Raw genomic sequence first — 25,475 nt, 5'->3', positions numbered from 1 at the left:
TGACTGCCACATCGTCGCATGGCAAAGCGAACTCAAATTTTATTTTCTGAGTAGGGTAGTTCAGGGGATGGGTATGTGGAGGGGTATGAAGGATAGCATCAGGTGGGAAATACGCTGAAGGACTGCCCACGTTGTGAGTGGAAGGTGTATGAGGTGAGCTAGTTGTGGTGTGAGGAGTGGCAGAGTCAACTGTTAATGAGTTATATACATTTTTTTTTAACTGACCTACACTTGCTCCAAAAATTATCGGTGCTCATTTCGGGTAATTTAATCTATCTCCACAAGCAATGGCTGTTGACAGTGCCCAATGATTCCATCCCACGAAGATAACCGTGCTTTCAACAGGACGCATTATAACATGTTTGTGGCATTCCATAATGAGGATTGTTATCACTGACATTATTCATTCATTCATTGCCAGATGCCATGTATCCCAAACGGGGTGGCCAACGGCTTAGAGTTAATTGTTTTACAGGGAGGGGCACTAATCCTCCACCAACCCCAATTGACACGTAGGGATGCCAACAGCATCTGGTGTTCCCAGGTGGTCACCCATCCAAGTACTAACCAGATCCAACGTTGCTTAACTTCGCTGATCGGACGGGAAGCGGTGTACTCAACGTGGTACTGATATTATACAGGTCATAAAGCTTTAGTCTTCTTGGGACATCGCCACTGCTAAAATGTTTCTATTCAGATTACCACTACAAATGTAAAGTCAAGGAAAAATTATACAGATTCCTAAAAATATCATTAAAATAGATCTGGGATTCTATAATTGTCAATTCCCAGAAGCCGAGGTTGTAAATAAGGTTACACACACCGCCCATCCCCTACTCCGATGATTTTTTCGGTATTGCAGGGACGGATCAGCCAGCATTATCACTTTCTTCTCAGTATCATTTATTCATGTCCTCACTGTCTGCGTCATTCTAACATACAACCGCACCTTGCCCACACCAGAATACTGAACCGTGCCTGCTAGGAGTAAGATAACGTTATGTGACTCTAGTCAAACGTAATTTCCGACACCCTGGATAAGTTTGCCTTCACTTATACTGCTACAGAAACACCTCACATTGAAGTCAGAGTAAGTATTGAAAGAACACAGTACGAGAATCAAAGCGATCTGTGACAAAAATTACATGTTATGGTGACATTTTTATCCTGTGAGTCGACTAGAACAATAATATTTAACAATACCACCCATCGGTGATGTTCCTCCACATTTTGAAGTGTCCGGTGGTCTGGAGTTACTGATAATTCCATCAGATATTTTATGTTATTTCAGGAGTAACAGCACAGAACTGTGGATGGTTATTGGACTGACTGGGAGTGTTTATGTGAGAGCTGTGGTTGAAAGGAAGAAAGACGGAGAACGAAATGGGAGGTAAGGCGTATAAGAGCTCGGTGGCTGGGAGGGGAAGGATAGGGAGACCAAGACTGAGACGAAGAGACAATATGAGAGAGTATGTAAAGGCTGATATTGGTGTGTCATGGGAGGAGGGGTCGTTACTGAGGAGGTTGAGAAACAATTGGAGATTCATTAAAGTGTCGATGCAAGAGGGAGAAATCCTTTATAAACAACAGAATGCAAAAGGACGCTCATACATACATGGAAGTATGCATGTACAGTACAAGCACACATGTAAACACACACACATTGCGTGCGCTCTTTATATATTTTTCCCCAGCCACTAATGTTTTAGGGATAATTACACACACACACACAAACATACACAGACAGACAGACACACACACACACACACACACACACACAAACAAACATGCATGCACGAGCACGCGCTCTTCCCTCGACACTCTAACGACATTGGTTAGTTTCACCTGAGAAAGAGGGAGAGAGAGAGAGAGGTATTCTCGTCAGCTTCTTAGGAAAACCTTTGTATTTTTTTTTTTCACATATTACAACCAATTACTTTCATATATTTTTTCATTTCCTTATCTTTATATAAAATTCAACTTTAACATCTGATAAAATTATCGTACCAGACATAAAAAAAAAAAAATCCGTATTAGGCATAAAAACAGTAAGAAAATATTACCATAAAGAATATCAAATTAACTTGGGAAAATTTTATCATACAAGATTAAAAAAAGGGAAAATATTATCATCCAAGATTTAAAAAATATTAACATTACCATGTCAGTTATAAAAATATACTAATAATGAAGAGCTGCAAAAAATCTTAATATGTAAATTATAATTCGTCTCTCTCTCTCTCTCTCTCTCTCTCTCTCTCTCTCTCTCTCTCTCTCTCTCGTCAATGGGGATGAGTCAAGTAGAAGTAATTTGCTCATCAAAGAAACAACAGGATGTCTCGGCATAGAATCCTCGACCTTGAAGGAAAGAGAAAACTATGTGTGTGTGTGTGTGTGTGTGTGTGTGTGTGTGTGTGTGTGGAGAATCTCCGAGTCATGATGAACTGTGCTGTATCACCGGTGAAATTATAAGTCACATGTGTGTATGGGGGGGGGGGGGTTGATGCAAGTTCTTATAAATGCCATACGTAGCACTAGCTGGGGTACCCGGCGTTTCCCACACAAATCCCTACGATCGTGCATACCAGCATTGCCTGGAACCCTGGATGGCCATTCCCCATGTGGGAGAAGACCCCGGGGTTCCATTTACCCACTGAACCTGTTCCTCCTTGGGTCTGTTTCCCCAGGGATACATTCCTCATTGACCTATTCCTACCATGGAACTATTTCCCACTGCTCACCCACTTTGCTCACCCACCTACCCTAACCATCCAAACACCCACTTTCACACCCATCCATCCACATTCCCACCCACCCACCCACCCATCCTGCCCACCCTCACACTCAACAACACTGCCCCACCACACCCACCCAACACTGTCCGCCCGCCCATCCACCCTATCACTCTCCCACCCACCCTGCCCACCCACCCCACATCAGTCTGTCCACCCATTCGACTCGTTGTAGCTAATAATATGGTTTAAGAAGTAAAAACCTCTGTGGTAACTGGCTACCATGTTTTCAGTGCTGACTTGCTTATTTGTAATTACTTTTAATCTTGGCCATCAGGGTGCCATTTTAGCAACTGTAATGTACGCATTTAAATTCGTCCTAAAACGTTACACTTTTTTGCAACCTCACCACTGCTACTGTTCAGACTATTGCTGTTTGTGTGTATATACAGTACACATATGACTGTTTATCTTATTTATCTTCCAAAAGAAAAAGAGAGTAAGAAGTTTCGTTGCGTCGGAAAGAATAAAACTAAATACAGATGAGAGTGCATGTATCTTGTCTGTTTATCGTATTTTCGATCCTACAGTGATCAAGAATGCATAAAGTTTTCGTTGCGTCAGAAAGAATAAGACTTAATATAGACCAGGTTTTAGTCTTTAAACCTTGATATAGATTACTGTAGCAAAAGCTAGCTACTTACTTCTGACACGAGATCTGCGATACGAAGAAAGAATGTGGTGTACGCTACAGATGCGAGATGTAGCGGAGTTGCGGACAAGGGGAGAGTCGCAGAACGAATGATGCAAATAGACGAGGTGCAACAGCAAGACGAGGTTGTAGTGCTTGTCCTGGACAGAGAAAGAATGCACCGCCTGCAGCAGCACCACCACCACCACCACCACCACTGCTGCCATTTACAATAATTACCCTAGCTGTTGCCAGAACTTCGATCAGTTTTAAAGGCGTTGACTATTATACAGTATTTTTATTGTACTCCTTGCGTTTCCACGTCGTTCCAGTATTATAATTGTTTTTATTCCATGCACTGATACTTGTTAATAATACATGGAAGGTGTAGTCTTCCCAAAGGTGTCGCCAGACCTTGACAACAAGTCCATGGTAAGAGTACGTATGTTTTGGACTGTCTCCAAGTCTCAAAACTTTTATCTATCTGTCTATTGCCAGACGCCTCAATCCCGTTTGGGGTGGCCACAAACAAATCGCCTCCAAGTCGCCCTGTCCCCCGCCATTTCACTGCCCTGCTCCCAACTCACACCCCCCTCTCTCATATACCTCTCCACCCCATCCCTCCATCTCATCCTCGGCCTCCCCCTCCCTCTTCCCCCCTCCACCTCACTCACATACACTCTCTTCGTCAGTCTTTCACCCTCCATCCTCTCCACATGGCCAAACCACCTCAGTGTGTTCCTCATAACGCTTCCTATCACATCCACATCCACACCACAACTTACGACAGTCATTTCACACTCCGTGATCTTAGTCAAAGCTTATTTAATTAGAAGACGATACACCATACGTTTAATAAAATGAATCGAAATATTTATTGTTGTAAAAGGTACAGAGTGCCTATACGACAAAAGAAGGTGGTGGGTCTTGCCACACACCTTCAGCCAATACAGCTGCACACAGTTAATGACTGGAAATTCGTGGGTGTGGCCACACCGTGGTTTATATATTTGGGTGTAGCCACACTCCCTTTGAAAAAAATAAGTTACACTATGTGCTATAAAATACAGAGGCATTAGTAAGATGTATTACATACAGGAGTAAGGAGTAGTATTAGAGTAGTAAAGGAATACAGTGAATATAACAGTACCAGCCCTGGCCGGTGATGATAGTATCGCGGGTCGGTGAGTGATTTCCACAACACCCTCCACCACCATCACAACCACAACACTGTCCAACCACTTCACTTTCTCAGTTTCAGAGATGTTGTACGTATATTTCATACATATTCTTCACTGGTACACAGTAGCGTTTTTCTTACATTGGCTTGAAACGGTACATTTGTCAGCCACTATGGCTAGGTAACATAAGGAACACACACACACCCTCTGAGATTAAACCTCACTTTCTCCGTTTCATATCACAACTGTTGTTAAGTTGATCATACAGTCTGTACATGACCTTCATTTGTAGATAATAGTATTTTTCCCTTACACTGGCTTGGAAGCACAGTTGTTAGCGGCTATTGCTAGTTAGTGGGTTGCTGGTCTGTAAGCTAGAACGAAGGATAGCAGGTGTTCGTAGGTGTAAAGAAACATGTTTGAATGTAGTGCTTGTTAGTATTGTGGTAAATATTCTGGATATTCACGGAGAATGGGGAGTAACAGTTTTTCATTGATTAACCATGTGATTTGTTCAGTCAGCGTCAAAAGTTCGGCGTTTCTGTATTTAGCAGTTAGTGGAACATGGTACTGGACCTTCTCTGGTGAATTCCCAGTAATATTTATAGCCTAGTCTCAGTCTCATGACAGCAGCGTCATGAAGTCCACCTCTTTGACCGTATGTTACATCAGTATTCTAAGACACATTTACATAATGAAGAGAGCTAGTGGTGCAAATCGCTATGCTATCATTAAGCCGTCTAGTAATATCTTGGCTAACAAGAGAGCTAATCATGCTTTTGACAGTAGTATAACTATATTCAACAATTATATTAGGAGAGTCGTAGGCCGAAAGCAGAGCCTTACGGGCTAGGTCGTCAGCCTTTTCGTTGAAGGGTATCCCTATATGGGAAGGAACCCATGTGAAGTGGACTTTATGACCTGTGCTTTCAATGCTCCGGATGGTTGATAGACAGCTATTGACAGTATCACAGTCTTTAGGAACAGTAGACAGTAATTCGTACTAAGCCTCTTGACTGTCCACAAAAAAATAAACATCCTTACATAAAGACAACACAGCCTAGTCCCTCTTCTATCGAATATAGTTCTGCCCTTGTGGAAGCAAGACAGCCAGGGAGTCTTTTTGAAATTAGTGCCCACGTACTGAGTGGGTGACTCAAATCCCCTGATGAACAGCCCACACCCAGATTTAGTGCCATCTACAGACCCGTCACAATTTATGTGTACTGTCTGGTGACGATCTATTTGTCTCCAACTTTGTCATGAAGTGGAATTTAAGTTCACAAGGCAGCCAATGATCCTTGGGCTTGTCGAGTTTCTCTCTGTCAACACTCACTCTACGAGGACTCCAGGTGGCCCGACCATGTGTCTGTACTCAATTAATGCAAGGAGTTACGACACTGAAGTTGATCTAGAGTTTCTACACACAACCGAGTATGTCTAATACAATTATTCTTGGAACAATTGAAGAGCGAGCTGTGAATCACTGAATGAATGTATTAAAAGAGTGAGCGTGTCAGCTTGCACAATATAGAGCATTATTTCGCTTTTGGCTTACTGTAGTTTCCTATTACATGCACTCACAGAACGAGATATGTCCTGCCCCTCCCCCCTCTCTCTCTCATCAACGGGGATGAGCCAAGTAGAAATAATATGCTCATCATCAGTGTACGTACCGGAGAGTTAAGTAGTGAGGTTATTTTGAGGTAGTGTAGCTGGACTGTGCCGGTGGGCTATATGTCGTATTCTCTTGCTCTTAGGCCTTCAAGCATCTCTTCCTTAACGATGTAGCATGCTCCTTTCTATTCTTGCTGTCTCCAAGCTGTTTTACTTAAGTTAGGAGAGACTTTTCTAACTAGTGAGATTAGACACAGCTTTAAATTAACCTCTTCATATCTAGGTATCCTTCCTGCTTCGAGTAAAAATCGTCTGGTAGTAGCAGGAGCAAAGGAGGAAATGCGTCACCAGGCTGAAAGGGTTATTATTATTATCCTGCATAGTAACTACTGTAAGTCTTGGGGATATCGAGACAGACAGCATAAGTAACAGTTAAGAAAATATTGTTACCTTGCCATATACAGAAATAAAGTGCTAAGGAAAAGATACTAGGAAGCTCCTTAGCCAACGAAAATATGGGCTTGTGGTTGTGCAGTCAGCGTGGTTTTGCCAGGTGCTGTTCCCAGTCTGGCCAAAGCTTCTCCTTCATGCGGTCCACATAGCTGACCAGGGTGGGCATCTCCTCTGTTGAAATAAAAACGAAAATACAGTATTATCAATAAAATATAATGCGGAAAGTGGCTGTTGTTGGTTTATAATGCATAAGTAATTTGGCAAGAAATCACAAGCAGTAAGCCTGCGTTGTATGCCAGAATGTATCACTGAGTATAATTTATTTCCACACAACTGGTACTGTGAACTGGATGAAACTGGCGAAACTGGATAACAACTAGCAATGGGCTTTGAATAGACATTTTGTTGTTGATGTTGTTATTATTATTATGCGCTTAAAAATGAAAGACAGAAAAGAAAAAGGAAAGGCAACAAATAGTGAGAGTTTACAGCATACTGTAATTACACTTGGAAAATTAAGAGTAATTGTACGTGGTTCCTGAAGTGGACGCCATTATTAGAATACAAATGTTTCGGGTAGAGGTGAATTTTGTTATTAAAATGTTACATGCTGCAACTTGTTTAAAATATACTACTTAATATTCACTTCAGGGTACTCTGTACATTAGCTTAGTCTGTCGGGTAATGTCTCTTTTGACAAACTGTCCGTCTTTTATCAGGGATAGCATGGATGACAGTTAAACCTCCACGCATCCTTATCATGAAACAAGTGCAGACTTTCACTCTATCCTAGTACATCTATGATCAGTCGACCTTCTTTTCAATCTTCAGAGGAATAAGAATGGTAAAGTTGGGAGTATGACCATCGAGTGTCTTGATTTCAAATTATTATGCCAGCTTGTGGAAATGTTGCTGTTTGAGACGATGCATTTCCGTGTGTATGTAAACTTCTTCCATATTTTTTTTATGTGTCCGACTCTGGGCATAGGCTTCACATCCTGCTATCAAGGCCCAGCAGTCCTCCTACATACCATACACCTCTACATGTCAACACTTCGGCGCTAACACCCACCGTCCATATTGAATACATGCTAGGGCTGTCTCATACAGGACTGGTGTATTGGTATTAGCGGGGGTATTTTTATGACATGTCGGCTGGTCTTCTGGTAGATCAGTAAAGCCCGATTTATGAAATTCAAATCCTTAAACTGTTCCCTGCCCCAGCCGGGAATCGAACCTGGGTCCGTTAGGACCGCACGCCACCTCTCTACCGGTTGAGTCACCGCCTCCCCCAAGAGAGTTGCCTCGGAGGGAGAAGGGTTTGGTACTGAGTATGGTGAGGAATGTCTGAGGGTCTTTATGCTGAAGCCACTGGATGATGGTGTAGCGCGAGAAGAAAGATTCGCCTTGGGAAGAGGGTTTGTAACTGGGCAAAGAGAGGAATATACCTGATGGACTTCATGTCAGAGACACCCTTCAGAGGATGTTGAGTCAGGAAACAACAAAGATAAATAGATGTTCTGCGCATAAGAGGTACGGTTTTAGTAGTATTAGTAGGTAACAAGTGGACCCACACTTGTAATTATGGTGTAGAATGGGAAGCGTAGGTAGCTGCAGACCAGGTTGGCCAGGTGACCGAAAGCCACACAGTCCACTAGACCCGGTTCCTCTACCACCAGGTACGGTTTTTTACCTGGGAATAAAAGAAAAAGAAGAAAGAATACCGACCACGTCCTTCCTCCGTGCTGTTAAAAAGCGGTAAAAAGAGACGGTGGTGAGTGGGGTAGGCAGAGTGCAATAAGGACTCCTTGTATCTCTTTACTACTATGCGAGTAGTGCTGCAGAGGGACGACTCTTGTGGTGACACCGATATAACTGGGCGGCTCAACTACCTCGTCATACAAACGTCTTCCCAATCCCCCGAAAGGAGGATGGTGGGCTGTAGGACAACTTAAGTAAGCCTGCAGTCCACTGGGTTAACATTTCAGATGAACCTAGGGCTACAGCAGCAGCAACAACTATGGAAGATCAGTAGCTTCTTGCTCTGTAAACAGTGAAATGGTGTTGGAAATATACCAGATGTGAAGGGGAGTCGAGTACATTCTATAACAATGGCCCCCGCCGGAGAATTATTGGTATTGCTCTTCTGGCTAGGGAGTGCGGTTACTTTTAGAATTTGTTGACAGGTTGTACAGTTGGCCATATATGAACCTGGGCCAACAACAATGTGTAGCAGAGGTCTAGCATTTGGTAAACTTGACCACCTTGACATAATGACATGTTCGTTGGCGGCACTGACGTGAATGAACGAAGGTGTCAAATATCAGCTGTAATGACCTAGTTGCTGTGTTCCATGAACATCGGAAATTGATGCTAGACTTCCACTTCACACAGACACTGTCCCAGGTTCATGTATGGTCAGTTGTACATACTATTGTTCGTTTTGCTATGTGCAACTAGTCTTTGATAGTAATATACCGTATTTAAGTAGCTATTAACTCCTAATTTAGATATTAAGCTCATACCATTGCACAGGCTACATAGAAGCTTAACAGTAATATTGTGATATTGGCTATGGATACACCGGTATATATGTGTGAAAAGAAGTAATTAGAAGAATGGGAAGATAGGAGTGATGTTTGGATTGGAATTACTGATTGGACAGAGATTAGTTAATACGATCTGGGTATACAATAAGAAACATGCAGACAAGGCAACAAAATGTTTCGGAGTGAGAATGAGGGTAATGAGTATTCATATGTGCTGTGGAAGTAGAGGTTGGAGCAGCACATTAGTGGGAGAGAAGGAAAAGGTGTGTCTGAGAAAAAAAAAGAATATGTGAAGAAGAGTGACTTCATATTCTGGTGAAAGGGTATATCGCTCTTTGCTATAGGTGTAAATAAGGGTGATTTTATACTGTGGTGAAGGGGTATATCACACGTTGCTGTACGTGTAAATAAGGGTGATTTTTTATTACAGTGAAGGGATATATCACTCTTTGCAATAGGTGTAAATAGAGGTGATTTTATACTGCGATGAAAGGGTAGACCATTATTTGCTATAGGTGTAAGAGGTGTATTTCCCTTTATTTTCGGAGATATCGTATCGTTTCCTCCTCTGCGATTTATTTTAAACAACGCGTCAATAAGCCTTTGTAATTTAATGATACAAAAGAAAGTAAGGAGTAAGGTGGAAAATAAATCGCTGAGAGAGAGGCCCTGAGAAGTCTACCAACCCAACGAGAATACGATCACAAGGGCCTGATTCTAAGTAGTAGAGGAGGCTTCGTATCACCTCTTCCTCGGTGATTTAGTTTGCACATTAAACCTGAACATTCTCCCGTGTGCTGTTTAAATCGGTTTTTATTCTGAAATGTCGAGGTGTTATACGCAATATAAGTAATTAAAGAGAGAGGTGTTACACAATCTCCAAAGACACACACAAAATGATTCCGAGGTGTAACGCGCAGAATAAACTGCAGAGAAAAAGGCGTTACGAAGTTCAAAAGCGGCGTAGAATATGATCTTAATTCCTTCAATCCAATGACGTGTTTTCGTTTATTGCTATTACCAAACGGTTTTATACTTAGGCAGTACCTCGGGCATTGAAGAGACAAAGATATAAAACCTCTTCAGTTGGAAAAGTTTGTGCTAAGCTGGAGAAGAGCCTTGTTGATTAGCAGGAAGACAATTTCAAACTACGTCATTGGACTGAATTAGGTAAGTCACATTTTGGTGCACCTAACTTAGACAGAGGTGCGAGGGCATTGATGATACTGAGGTGTTAAGAGCAGAATTAATCGCAAAGGAAGAGATGCTACAAAATTTCCAAAACCAATTAGAATATGGTCATCGTTGTGCAGCTGACCCAGGTAGAGTGCGATGACGATGAGGTCCTGCCTGACGAGCTGCTGAACCTGCTTGAAGTAGAGGCGTCCCAGGCCCTGGTGCCAGAGTGCATTGCTCATCCTTCTTATCCTTAAGACGTGGTGGATCTTAGGTATGTCTTGCTGGCACTCACGGAACCGTGCTCCGCGGTCTATAACGTAACGCCACACACGCAGACCCCTGACAAAGCATGATATGGCTTTAGCACAAAGAAATGTTGGATTGCTTTGACTCACTTACACAAAGGTTCCCCTTTATTGCTGTTTACTAACAGTACACAAAGTGAGTCTGTTTCATACTTGGCCATGTCTGTCACTTCCCTCCTTGACGCATAATATCAAAGCGAATCATCTATGATCAGAAAATCTTACCAAACCTCCCTCAGCATTGTAATATTAACCAGCAGAGAGGAATGAAAAGCACAATAGGGGAATATTAATGTAACACGAACTTTTGTCTTCAACTCTATATTGTGTTACCACTCAGTTGTATTTACCTGTACATTGTTCAGACACTTTTTTTTTTTTTTTTTTTATGTGTCCGACTCTGGGCATAGGCTTCACAGCCTGCTATCAAGGCCCAGCAGTCCTCCTACATACCATACACCTCTACATGTCACCACTTCGGCGCTAACACCCACCGTCCATACTGAATACATGCTAGGGCTGTCTCCTACAGGACTGGTGTATTAGTATTAGCGGGGGTATTTTTACGACATGTCGGCGGGTCTTCTGGTAGATCATTAAAGCCTGATTTAATGAAATTCAAATCCTTAAACTGTTTCCTGCCCCAGCGGGGATTTGAACTTGGGTCCGCTAGGACTGCAAGCCACCTCTCTACCGATTGAGCCATCACCTCCCCCATCCTGCTTGATTAAATATGTCCTAAATATATTGCTTTTGAAATCAGCTAAAATATTCAATACTATTCAGAGACCTTTGGTCACACGTCACAGTACCTTAGCACCTACAGTATAGTGAAATAACATAACTTTTGTGTGCCACCAGCAGACGATTTTATTCAACCTGGGGCAGACCTCTTGTAGCGAAGGGGTTAATGAAGGCTCTGGGTAATCCCTCCTCAACCAGAAGTCTCTCCAAGCATAATAAAATAAAAAAAATCTGGAGGTTACTAGAATATATTATAAAAATACGTGGTCGGATTCAAAGGACGAAAATCGTTAATGGTGATTTAATGAGTCACTCCACCATCTCGATCTGTTTCCTTAGTCTAGCCTTCCTCTTCTTAGTCACCTTACTCTTACGTACGCACACACTTTGCCCTCCCCCCACATGTACACCTACACTATGTTCCTTCCATTCTACTCCCCCCCCCATTTTGTTCTTGGTCTGCATCTTCCTTCTCTAATCGTCCCATTCCCATGTGTACTCACAATTTCGTCTCCCTCCCCCAGTATCGTTCTTGGTGTAGCTTTTTGTTTTGACAGTCCCTCTGCTCACGACATACTGTACACACACACACACACACACACACACACACACACACACACACACAAACACCTTATCCTCTCTCCTAATTTTATCCCGGTCTTCCTCTTCCCCTTCCAACCACCCAACTCCCGTCACTTCACACTCACTGTCACACAGTACTGTTTTGGGGTGTACCTCTTCTTTCAGTTACCCACACGGTTCCCCCTATTTTCTTCATCTTCCTCATCTTCGAACCATCCCATCCCACCCTCACCAAACGAAGTGATGATCCAGCATGGTGATGAAGGAGGTGGTGATGACCCCCTGCTCCTCGTTCAAGTGAAAGGTCAGGTTGAAGTGTTTGATGAGCTTGGCTATGATGACCTCAGAGTCCCCCACCTTCTCGCCATTCAGGGTGATCCACGGCGTCGTGCCCTCAGGACCAAACGGTTCTTCGGTATCCACCTGAAAACGAGCAGTGGAAGGGTGGATTAATTACTTGAAAGAGTAGTGGAAAGGTGAATTAATTATCTGAGAGAGCAGTGGAATGGCTTTTTATCTGCCTCAAGAGACAATGGAAAGGTGTTTATCTACCTGATAAGTAGTAGAATGGTTATTTATCTACCCCCCACCCAAAAAAAAAAAAAGCAAAAAAGTTGTTTAACAGCCTGAAAGAGTAGCGGAAAGTTTGTTTATCAACCTAAAGGAGCAGTGGAATGGTTACTTATCTTCTTGAAATAGCAGTGGAAAGGTGCATTAATTTACTGAAAGAGTAGTGGGAAGGTGAATTGTTTACCTGGATGAACAATGAAAAGGTTGATTGTGGTTTGCCATGCCGGTAAATTGAATAAAGTAACCCGCACTGCAAAGTTGTGAATCTTGCCTTTACTATGGTTTGCCCTGCCTGTCATATGGCCTGCTCTGTCTGTAATGTGATCTTCCCTACCAGTTATTGGCCTACTCTGCCTACAGGACACTGGCCGAAGACTTTAGGGCCAGAATATCTGAGTGATATTACTGGGGAACAAGAAATTTACCAGCGTGAGGACGTCATACTTGCGAAATGTATAGATAGACAGATACTTAGAAACATAAACAGCTTATTGACCACAGCAAAAACAAAACACAGATGCGCCTGTACCATAAAACATAGAAGTGCTACAGAAACTGGTAAAGATCCAAGGGAGAGATGATTCTAGTCGAGCATAATAATGAGATCATCTTGAGGATGATTTTATAAATTAGATATAGCTCACATAGACGTAGATAAGGCAAGGCAAGTACCAGCTTATAAAAGTAACAGCTCATGCACTGCACTGTACCACAACACAGTTTTTTAACAACTTCAACAAAGACCTTAGGCAGCGACCGGTTGAAGTGGCCGTCTTCCAGCAATCCACAGGGTTAACATCCTTATGAGCCCGAGGTTGGACTAATAATAACAGCAGTTGAATGCGTGGGAAAAAAAAAAAAAAAAAAAAGCAAAATTTTACGGACAAACTTCGTAACTGATTCTGGCGAAGAAAAAAATTATTTTAGGCTGAATTCAGCTTGAATGTATGTGTTTCTTGCAGGTAACTATCTGCTTATAAATGCACCTACAGAACAACACATACAATATGCTGAAGCAAGCAGAATTTTCTGCGGACGGATCCGATAGCTGATTTTGATGAAGCGCAACAATTATGCTGAAGTGAGCTAACTTTAATAGGTACATATACGGTACAGCCTCTTAACCAAAATAAGAATTTCTTCATTAAGAGCATAATTATACAGGAAAACAGTTCATAAAGCAAGTAACAGAACCAAAATTTCCACGACAGACCTTATAGTTGATTTTGGCGAAGCGCAGGAATGTTTCCAGTTTGAGGCCGAAGGGTGACATGCTGGGTGCGAATCGGCTCCTGGACGGCATATGCAGCACCACCATATCCTTGCCCACAGCCGCCTACCGCCTCCTGCACAGTGAAAGAGCCCATATTCTAGGGGGTGTCGTCGTACGTCGTCCTTAGCAATTGATTTTGCATATTACACCTAAACATTAATCATTGCACTTGAAATTTTGAACTTGCGGCATCTTCCTGGTGGGTAGTCTGTGGAACAAATTGCTAAGAAAGGGGTGTTAGGAAGTTTCCACAACCATTTAGAATACGACTATGGTTCTTGGTAAGGAGAGGATGGTGCCGCTCTTTAATCACGCCATAGTCATGCAGGGTGGTACGTAAATAGCGCTCCACTAGTAACACACCTGGTTGCATGGTACAGTACGTGTTGTGGGGACGGCGCAAACTGCTGGTGTGGGCGTGGGTTTGGCAGTGGAGGTAGGAAATGATTAAATGATGCAGGATAGACAATTATAACACTGACCGAGCAGTTCCCACAACAAACGAGATATCATCAGATGGAGGAGCGTTATATATGGGCTACCCGTTATGGCTGCACTAAAATTTGTGAGAAGGGAATAGTAGTGATTCACCACTTCACTTCCATGGTCATTCCTGTGTAGAATAATACTGACAGCAATTAGGAAAGGCATCATCGTGCTGATGTGGCTTGCGTAATGGAGACTTATGACTGTACGCTTACTTTATTTTAATTGATTTTCTTACTCTCTTCACCCCAATGATGTATTTTTTGTCTTATTCCTGATAATTCCAAGCAGTGTCATTCAGCTTCAGACAGACTTCTAGAACTATTGGTTTTTGATACACTGCAGATTCCACTAACCCTTACGCTACAACAGATCTTCCCTTAAAGCGGCTCGTTCGGCGATGGCAAAAGGAAAAGAAAAAATAAATGCGCACACAGGAATTGATTTACTTTCATTCCAATTACATGACATAAATTCCGACTAACCTTCGTTTACCCTTGCTGATAAAGTTCAAGAGGAGAGTGGCCGCAATGATACAGACGATACCCGAGACAAAAATCAGCATAGGCAGCCCTACCCATACCCCACCTTCCTCCATCTCTGACCCTCTCATCTCTGACGTCTTATCTCTCCACCCTCTTCAGTGATGGGTCTTGGGTGGGGGGGAGGGGTACTGTGGTTCTAGCCTGTGTGGGGGAGGAAGTTGTATTGAGGTTTACAGAAACTTCACACACACACACACACACACACACACACACACACACACACACACACACACACACACACACACACACACACACACACACACACACACACACACACACACATTTATATCGTTTTATATCATCACACTTCATGTCAATAACGTACAGGTGGGTACTGAGGTGTAATGTATAGAAAGACTAAATCGCTAAGGAAGAGGTGTTACGTATAATCCAAAGCCACTTAAATTACGTATTTATGTCCCATCAGTCTTTTTATTTCACTGATTTATTCCATACCTGTCACTGATTATTCCACACCTGTCACTAATTTCTTCCACATCTGTCACTGATTTATTCCATACCTGTCGCTGATTTACTCCACACCTGTCACCGATTTATGCCACCCACGTCACTGATTTATTCCACACCTGTCACCGATTTATTCCACCCACGTCACTGATTTATCCCACACATTACACTGATTTATTCCACACGGAGCTGATTTATTCTATACCTGTCACTACATTATTAAGCACCTGTCAGTGATTCATTCCACACCTGTCACTGATTTATTTCACACGTGACGCTGTTTTATTCCACACCTGTCACTGAATTATTCCACACGTGACATTGTTTTACTCCACACCTGTCACTGATTTATTTCACATGCCACTGAATTATTCCACACCTCCCACTAATTCAGTGGTTCTTAACCTTTTTTGAGTCGCGAACCCCTTCGAGAATCTGGTGAAAGCTATGTACCCCTTCCCTACAAAAATGCACATAATCACGTAAACACAGTATTTTGCATGCAATGAATATACTGTATGTTATTGAAAACTACCTTACCCAGTGTATGACATACACATAGCATAAAACAGTCTTTACGAAGAACTATGTTTCTCCCTCGTTTTCATGCAAAAACTAATGGCCACTCGATGAAAAAATGAAATACATCCAACTCGTGGAAATTAAACAAAAGAAATCTTTAATTCTGCTCAAAAGTTCATTTCATTGAGAGGTTTGTTGTTGTTTGGCTTGAATAAAATGATGAAATTGTAGAGTGATCTTTGACAAGGCAACACGCATGTCATCGTTGGCATCAAGTTAATTTCGACTTTTCGTTTTGATAGAAACAAGCTCTGAAAACCCTGACTCACAAAGGTATGTAGTAGCAAACGGAATGAGAGCACTCATAGCTTGCTTTGTCAGACTTGTGTCAACGAACACCAGAATTCTTCAAGACTTCTTCTTCTTCTTTTTTTTTTTTTCAGCTAATTATGCCAAAAGGCATCACGCAATATCGCTAAATTATTCTCAGTTATTCTGACCTTCACGGACCCTCTGAAGCCCATCCATGGACCCCAGGTTAAGAACCCTTGCACTAATTAATTCCACACCTGTCGTAGATTAATTCCTCCCATGCCACCAATGTATTCCACACGTGAATCTGGTTTGCATTCCTGTCCCTGGTTCATTCCTCAACTTTTACTGTCAGACAAATATCTACATCACCACACACACACACACACACACACACACACACACACACACACACACACACACACACACACACACACACACACACACACACACACACACACACACACACACACACACACACACACACAAACAAACAAACATACATACACATACACACTAGAAGGAGAGATAGATGGATATTGTCTATTTCCACTTGGGGTGAGGAAAGGTCAAGAAAGCAAGAAAAAGAGAAATCACGATGGGGGGAGAACTTTCAACAACATGCCCAGTCATACGGGCCAGGTACCCATTCATTCACCATTCAGGCTCTCGGAATTTCGGCTACACCTCACAGGCTTAACCATCTCCACATTTTTTCTCCTTTGCATTAACGGACAGATAGTCAATCGGGTGACTCAAGTTTTAGAGAGAGAGAGAGAGAGAGAGAGACCGTATATCAGCTCGATCCCTTGTCATTTCCCTGGCCTCATCAACTTTCATACATACAGTCGTGATCATGAATAATCACCTATCGTCTGGTACGCTGTGCCTCAGGCTGGCCCCTTTATGCGTGGCAAGTCACGGTAAAGTAAGAGGGGCTGAGAGGGAGGGGCCTGAGAGAGAGGGAAAGATGGGTTGGGGGACGTGTGATGGTTCGGGGATGGAGTGAGGAAAGGGAGGGAGGGTAGGTTAGGGAGGGAGCATTCAAAGCGGTGATCACATTATTTGTCTATTTTCTTTCATTCAGGGCATGATATAAAGGAGTTAATATTCGGTAGATCTATCTATCTATCTATCTATCTATTGCCAGACGCCTCAATCCCGTTTGGGGTGGCCACAAACAAATCGCCTCCAAGTCTCCCTGTCCCCCGCCATTTCACTGCCCTGCTCCCAACTCACACCCCCCTCTCTCATATACCTGTCCACCCCATCCCTCCATCTCATCCTCGGCCTCCCCCTCCCTCTTCCCCCCTCCACCTCACTCACATACACTCTCTTCGTCAGTCTTTCACCCTCCATCCTCTCCACATGGCCAAACCACCTTAGTGTGTTCCTCATAACGCTTCCTATCACATCCACATCCACACCACAACGCTCCTTTATATCCTCATTCGTCAGCCTGTCTCTCCATGTGACGCCAAAGGCTCCTCTTAAATAACTCATTTCCACTGCTCTCACTCATGACTTGTGTCCTTCCAGCAACGTCCAAGCTTCACTTCCATACGTTATAGAGTTGGTATCACAATACTGCCATGTAGTAACTTTTTCACTTGCATGCTCACTTCCCTGTTTCTTATCACTGCTTTCAAAGAACCAGCAACCTTTCTTCCCTGCTGTACCCTTTCAAGCACTTCACCCTCCAAACCTCCATCCTTACTCATCACACTACCCAAGTACTTAAACGTACTCACATTTTCCAATTCCTCACCAGCCAACCTCGCTGTACATTCACTGACTTCACCTCTCTCAAAGACCATCACTTTACTCTTCCCTACGTTCACCTTTAGATTCCGTTTCTTACACACTCTCCCAAACTCATCCACCAAGCCTTGCAGCTCCCCTTCGTCTTCACTCAACAACACAGTATCATCTGCAAACAACAATACAGGGAGTTTCCAAACACTATCCTCTCTCACCAGGGCCACTCCAACATCCACTACCCTACCTTGTACCTCTTTTATTACCCCATCCATGTACAGATTGAACAACCATGGAGACATGACACATCCCTGTTTCAACCCAACTTTCAAAGAGAAAAATTCACTTAGTTCACCATCCACACGCACTGCAGCCTTCGCACCATCGTACATACTCTTCATAGCATTCAGCAACTTCTCATCTACTCTATATATTCTTAATACTTTCCACAATCCTTGTCTATCCACCCTGTCATATGCTTTCTCCAAATCCATGAAAGCCGCATTCAACTTCTTTCCCTTCTCTAGAAACTTTTCCACTAAAGATCTAAGAATGAATATCTGATCTACACAACCTCTTCCCTTCCTAAAGCCTCCCTGTTCTTCTCCAACTAATTTCTCTGTTCTTTCTCTAACCCTGTCAATAAGTATCCTACCATACACTTTTCCTGTTATACTAAGAAGACAAATGCCCCTATGATTACCACACACTTCTTTTTCCCCTTTTCCTTTGTACAGGGGAGTAATTATACCTGACTTCCAATCCTCCGGGACTCTACCTTCCTTATCGGTAGATAATGCTGTATTATATCTTGTATAGCGGCGTCAGATAACAATCTTTAGATAGGTGTTGATATCATGGGTTGGCTTGTGAGAGAAGTATACTGACGTGACAGATCAAACATTAGTGCGGAGCCAGATAAATGAGTTTATCTGTATATTTTGTCTTCGGACGCCGAATAGAATCTGGATGGCTTTGACTTCCGTAATGTTTGTGTAAGAAACGTCCTCTACCCTTACATGTAATTACTTTTTGGAACTAAATATCATATGCAATCTTAGACATGGCTGTGTACACAGTTAATATGATCATCTTCTAGGCATACACTCCCTCTATACAGTCAATATCATGTCAGTTATTTATGGCATCTCTATATGAAAAGGCTATTGAAAACGATTTTGCATAAAAGGTAAATATATTTGATGTCTGTGCACATGGGTGGATATAATCATATCTCTCACAATCTCTTAGAAGGAAAATTAAACAAAATCACACCCAAACTCACAAAGTATATCTGTGTCAATGTTTACCGACATCAGTCAAGCCAAAGCAACCAGGAAAGCCTTTGTAATAAGTCCAGTGACCTCCTGCCTCACCTTTTGCTGTCTTCGCGGCACCAGGGAAAGTGTTATTAATGGTTTGCTGGCTTCGTCTGAACAGCTCCCAATAAACACTGCCTCTCTCATGTGACCAGAACTCAAAGACAAAACAAGGGACAGGCACTCTCACATTAGAATGAAATATATCAAATGTTTATCAATTTGGGAAGTGCAGAGTGAGCAGAAAACACTACCCACACCATTACCAGCAAAACTGCTGCTGCATGTTGTGCAGCAGTACTGTACATTACAATTATACGATAATTTACATTAGTCAGTATATTGTAGACTGAATTTCTCGTATATTTAACATTGCAGCTATACAACACTACTGCGAAATTAATGTGTGTTGTACATACCTAAACTGACACTGCACTGTACACTACTGTACGTGACAGTATATGTAGAAAAAAGGCCCCTGGTACACAGGCCTGTGGGATAAAAGCTCCAGCAAGGGAAATAAATTCGTGTTATTATTGCATGTATTTGTTTAAATAGCCTACTCTGACCTAACAACCTAAAACAGCCTGGCTAAATGTAACTGAACAACCTAGGCTAAGCTAACCTAACCTAACCTTAATAGGACCTAACCTTAACCGAACCTAACCTTAATCGCACAACCTAACCCTTACCTAACTATATTATCTAACCCGACAAACCTTAATCGAACCTAACCTTAATTGAACAACCTAACCTTACCTAACTAAATTATCTAACCTGACAAATGTGTCCGACTCTGGGCATAGGCTTCACAGCCTGATCCCAAGGCCCAGTAGTCATCCTACATACCATACACCTCTACATGTCACCACTTCGGCGCTAACACTCACCGTCCATACTGAATACATGCTAGGGCTGTCTCCTACAGGACTGGTGTATTGGTATTAGCGGGGGTATTTTTACGACATGTCGGCGGGTCTTATGGTAGATCATTAAAGTCTGATTTAATGAAATACAAATCCTTAAACTGTTCCCTGCCCCAGCGGGGATTTGAACCTGGGTCCGGTAGGACTGCAGGCCACCTCTCTACCGATTAAGCCACCACCAGAAATAAATCTTAATCAAACCTAACCTTAACCGAACCTAAACTTAATCGAACAACCAAACCTTACCTAACTAAATTATCTTACCTAACATAAATAACAGCTCAACACACATAACAACCAAACTGAGCAAGCTAACTTATGCTACCGGAACAAGCTAATCTTAACCTGACTTAACAAACTGAATTTACAGTATCGTATCAAACTAGGACTCGCATACTATTCTTGGTCATTCCCAACTTGTGCCAGAAAATACTGGATGATTCCTCTCTAGCTACCTAGGGGGGATGGAATCCTCCCTTGGGAGCTATTTTAGATAAATAAATACTCGAGTTAATTCTAAAATTTAATGGCATGGAATTTTTTGGTCTTGTGGAAATTTTTGGTATGATGTGGGTATACATTTGAAGATTTTGTGTTTTTATGTGGCATGACAATTATTTGAGGACCCACATTTTGTCATTACTCCTAAAAAGCATAAATTAAAAGCCAAAAACCATCAAACCTAAAACCAGCACATAAAAGGCTTTTATGACCTTTTTGTTTTGTTTTTTCTGCTTATTCCCTCCTTGGAATGTCCACATTCCCCCTGCCCCCTTCCTCTAACATAACATAAACTCACTCAACTTTACCTTAAACTAAAGTTGGTCTAACCTAACAAATTACGCTAACTTTAACCTACCCCATCCCCAAAATAAAATAACGCAATCTAAATAACCCATTTAAAATAATCCAATCTAACCTAAGAGTAACCAAAGCTTTACCTAACCAAGCATAGGCTACTTCTTTAACTAATCTCACTCAACGCTAACCCAACCTAACCAAAGTTTCACAAAGCTACCCTTACTATAACCCAATCCAAAAATAAACGAACCTAACCTGACAAAAATTTGCCCAATATAACCTAAACTTAAACAAACCTAACCTAACCTTGACCTTAAATTAACCTATCTTGAAACAGTACCTTAAAAAGGGATTTATCCTAGGGGCTTGACCTATTAGGCTGTTCTCTCAGGGTATTTCGTCCTGACGGTATACACTACTGTACAGCACTACGCCTTACAGTATTACACACTAAAATTTATGTATACTACTGTCGACTAGAGCAGTAAAGCACGCCATAATATTGTACACTAAAGCATACTTCAATACTGTAAAACACTAATGTACACTATAGTACTACACAACCGAAAAATATTTACAAGGCCACGACACAGAGTTCCTGAGAAATAATAACGTGAGTCGATTCGTAGCATAGTTCTAAATCAATTTTCTTCTGTAACGTTTCTTCCGCAAATAAAAAAGTGAGCAAAATATTGTGGGGTCTTTAAGTTGTTGTCAGGGCTTCGTAAAGATTAACCCTGTGACCCTTCCCAAACTAAGCAAAAATCGTCTGGTAAAAAAAAAAAAAGGATTGAATGAGCTAAATCTCCTTGGTGTTACACAGGACTCGGATAATGGAAACACCTCGTAGCTGCAATAGTGTTGTAACTTGGGCTCCCAACTAATCTTACAAGTTGGGACAAACGAGATGCCTATTAGCTCTGGGACAAACGAGATGCCTATTAGCTCAGTTCCGACGCATAATCGATACACTACAGCCATATCGTAAGTCGTTTATTTACATGAGATCTTCCTGAATGAAGCATAGGAAAGGGGGAAGGTTGGAAGATGATTTGTATGTAATTTGTATGTGTTTATGTGATGCAAGCAAAGTGGGGGATTGATTTGCTGCGGGAAGACAATACTCTTTGCTTTACGGGAAACAAGACAACACCACTTGGCTGCAAAGTGCAGACAACACACCACGCACATGCACACTACACCACACAATAGCCCACACGCCCTGCGCATCATACTTGCTTTTCACTATACACCAAGGAATGTATACATTACTATACATTATGCACCGTGCAATATGCACCGCACGCCTTACACTGTACACAGTACTCTGCACACCGTATGCTAATGCACTGGTCCTGTACACTATAAACTAGACACTATGTCATATGCATTATACCATCCATTATGTACCATAGTCTGTTCAACATGCACCATACACTATGCACAGTACATCGTACGGTGCATTGCACCAGACACTACACTATATAGCTTACACTTTGCACTGCATGCTATACATTGCCATATACACAATACACTTGATTGCCATGTATTACATAGACTGTATTTATTAACACAGTATACAGTCTGCATGTTGTTAGCACAATGGAAACTATACACTATGTACACTATAGAACTGTACACTATATACAAAAGGAAAAATATTTATTAGCAAGTAATACAAGATAACAGAAAAAAAGTTATTTCCGGGCTACAGTCTGGTAAAAAAAAAAAAAAAAAAAAAAAAAAAACTTCCTACGCACTCGTAATATACAAGGTCCATTTGCAAGCACGTGCGAGTCAGTCTAAGTAATATATTACGCTGTGGTACGAATATGGCAACCCCCGTGTTTTGATTAGAGATCGAACTTGACGCTAGACTTACGAGATCAGTTGGGAGAAGCGAGTCCTCGTTCCTTCTGAGTATTCCGCCCCAGGTTCATAAATAATTATGGTAGACTATCATGACCATTATTTTAGGTTCCCAGGCCTATAAGTGAGAATTTTCTTTGAAGGTAGGATGGACATCAAGGTTAACGTAACGGGGATGCTGGGGCTACAGGCTTCACCATCAGCCTCACCACCACGATCACAACCATAGGCTTCATCATCACATCCCTTACCACCATCATTATCACATTGGTGATGATGGGGACGTTCGTAGAGCTATGTTTAGTATATTTTGATACTCATTTAATCTTTTTCTTTGGATCAGTCATAAAGAGGAAGGAAAATGATTATTTAAGATGACATTTCTTTTAATCTGGTGAAATTTAACAAATCTGGCGAAAATGTTAAATCTTGTGACATGTTAAGATCTGATGAATTTAAAATTTGATGACATTTTTAATCTGGTGAAAATGTTTAATTTGGTGACATTTTTGAATTTGGTGAAGTTTTTCATTTGGTGACATTTTTAATCTGATGACATTTTTGGATCTGGTGACATTTTTTTTTTATCTTTTTTTTTTAATTCTTATCACCCGGCCCCAGACGATTTCATTCTAGGAAAAATTTCGAATTGGAGGGGTTAGATATAGCGTTAATCAACATATAACAATAAAATCGAACAAGAAAATCAGTAAGTACTATAGGCTAATGTAGCAAATACGTGGGCCTCATCTCGCCATTTGTCCTCTTTTCGAACTAAGGATGTATATCCATTACCATAACCACATCATACAGGAAATATACAATACCTATAAACACACCAAGCACCGTACAGCATTTCCAATATAGCCTTCACTGACCGCTTCACAGCTAGGAGTCCTTCTTAGAGAGAGAGTGAGAGAGATGGCTTAACTAAAATGGAGTATACATCAGTGAATTGGAGGATCTGAGGGTGGAAGTACAGTAGTGTGGATAGCTTAAGAAAACATTTTAAAACATTTTCGTGAAGGAAGACCCACTCCCAATTAAAAATAAATCTTCTGGCGCCAGCAGGAATAAAATGCATGAGAATAAGCGATCAACAGAGGATTAATGATAAGTAACAACACACAGGCGCTATTTACTCATTCCCAGAGAGAGAGAGAGAGAGAGAGAGAGAGAGAGACCACCAGTCAATTTTGTTAAGCCGTTAATTTGTAAGCGTAGTAGTAAAGAAAAGGTTAACCATTCCACAGGGCGATGTGCACTACTTCTGACCTGTGCAGTATAAATCGGTGACATTTTTTTTTATTAAGCCTATTCTTGATACCCATTATATTCTGCTTAGGAGATACTTCTTGAAATTGGGGTTAATAATAGTAATAGTAGTAGCAGTAGTAGTAGTAGTAGCTGCATCCCAGGTTTATCTGAATGTGAACCCGGTGGACAGCACGCTGAGGTTGACCTGCTGCAGTCCACCATCCTTCTTTTAGTGGATAGGGAGTTGAGGGACGCTCGTATAAGATTTGCGGAGCCGCCCTTTTTGTGTTGGTGTCACTGCTAGAAGGCGTCCCTCTCCAACACCAACGGGAAGAGGAAGAGATACGCGCATCAAAATCTCCTTCATAACTGCCTGCTGACGATTTTATTTAGCTTAGGTTATACCGCTGTAGGCGAGAGGGATAAGATCTATCTTAAGTTTGACCCATTCACCAGTCGAGGTCTCCCTTAAACTGAATTAAATCGTTTGGTGGTAGTTTGAATAAAAGATGTCATCGCACTGAAGGGTTAAGAGGCTGATTTGATAAAGTGTTCTCTTATTCCTAAAGTAGTGTACTATTCTTTTTTTTTTATTACAAGTAATTAAAAAGTCGAGATCATTTTCATCATATTCACTATATGTCGTGAAGCTTCCGATAACGCATCCCTGAATGTCCAAGTTCCACTGAAGTGTTCCGAACTAACACAACCCAGCATGTGAATAATAAGGGAAAATTTGATTCGAACTGTGAAACTGGTAAACAGTGGACTGTCCGAGAACCTTTGAGCCGAGCCTCATTCTGTTTTCGAATCATCTGAACCCTTGATTTCTCGCCATCCCTCCTCACTCAGCCACTGGCCGTGCGAGGGGGAGGTCTATGGCGAACAGCAGCGGAGGTGAGATAAGCCTATATTTTGCTTATTTTTGTGCCCATGTCATTTGTATGTGGTGAATAACAATTCTGTTTTGTACAGTATAGCTCAGTTAAAAAGATTTTATTATTTACTAGAGGATTATGAGCTCCAAATTTGTTCCGGTTTTTAGAATAACTGCCGATGAGTACCCTACGACCTTCAGTTACCATGACTGTTAGGTCTTGCGAGCCAGTGCTATGGATTCACCGCCATAGCTACCTACCTTCTAACCTTTCATACCTCCCTGCTTTCCGCCCTGCCTTGCTTCCTATGTACCTACATACCTCATTGCCTACAAACATACGTACTCCCTGGTTACTTCCCTGCTCATCTTCGTGCCTCCCTCCCTGTCTCTCTCTACTTTCTTGCCTCCCTCCCTGTCTCTCTCTGCTTTCTTGCCTCCCTCCCTCTCTACCTACAT

The 25,475-nt window shown here is 41.9% G+C and overlaps 1 pseudogene; it reads right to left on the bottom strand.

Moving 5' to 3' along the window:
* Nucleotides 1-519: 519 nt before the first annotated feature.
* LOC145416752 (5S ribosomal RNA) lies at nucleotides 520-638 on the bottom strand (annotated as a pseudogene).
* Between the last annotated feature and the right edge of the window lie 24,837 nt (nucleotides 639-25,475).

The sequence above is a fragment of the Coenobita brevimanus genome, chromosome 13 (assembly GCF_032717465.1).
Source record: "Coenobita brevimanus isolate Jiangsu-jjx chromosome 13, ASM3271746v2, whole genome shotgun sequence".
In the NCBI taxonomy this organism is placed as follows: domain Eukaryota; kingdom Metazoa; phylum Arthropoda; class Malacostraca; order Decapoda; family Coenobitidae; genus Coenobita; species Coenobita brevimanus.
This window is presented reverse-complemented; position numbering and strand designations above follow the sequence as displayed.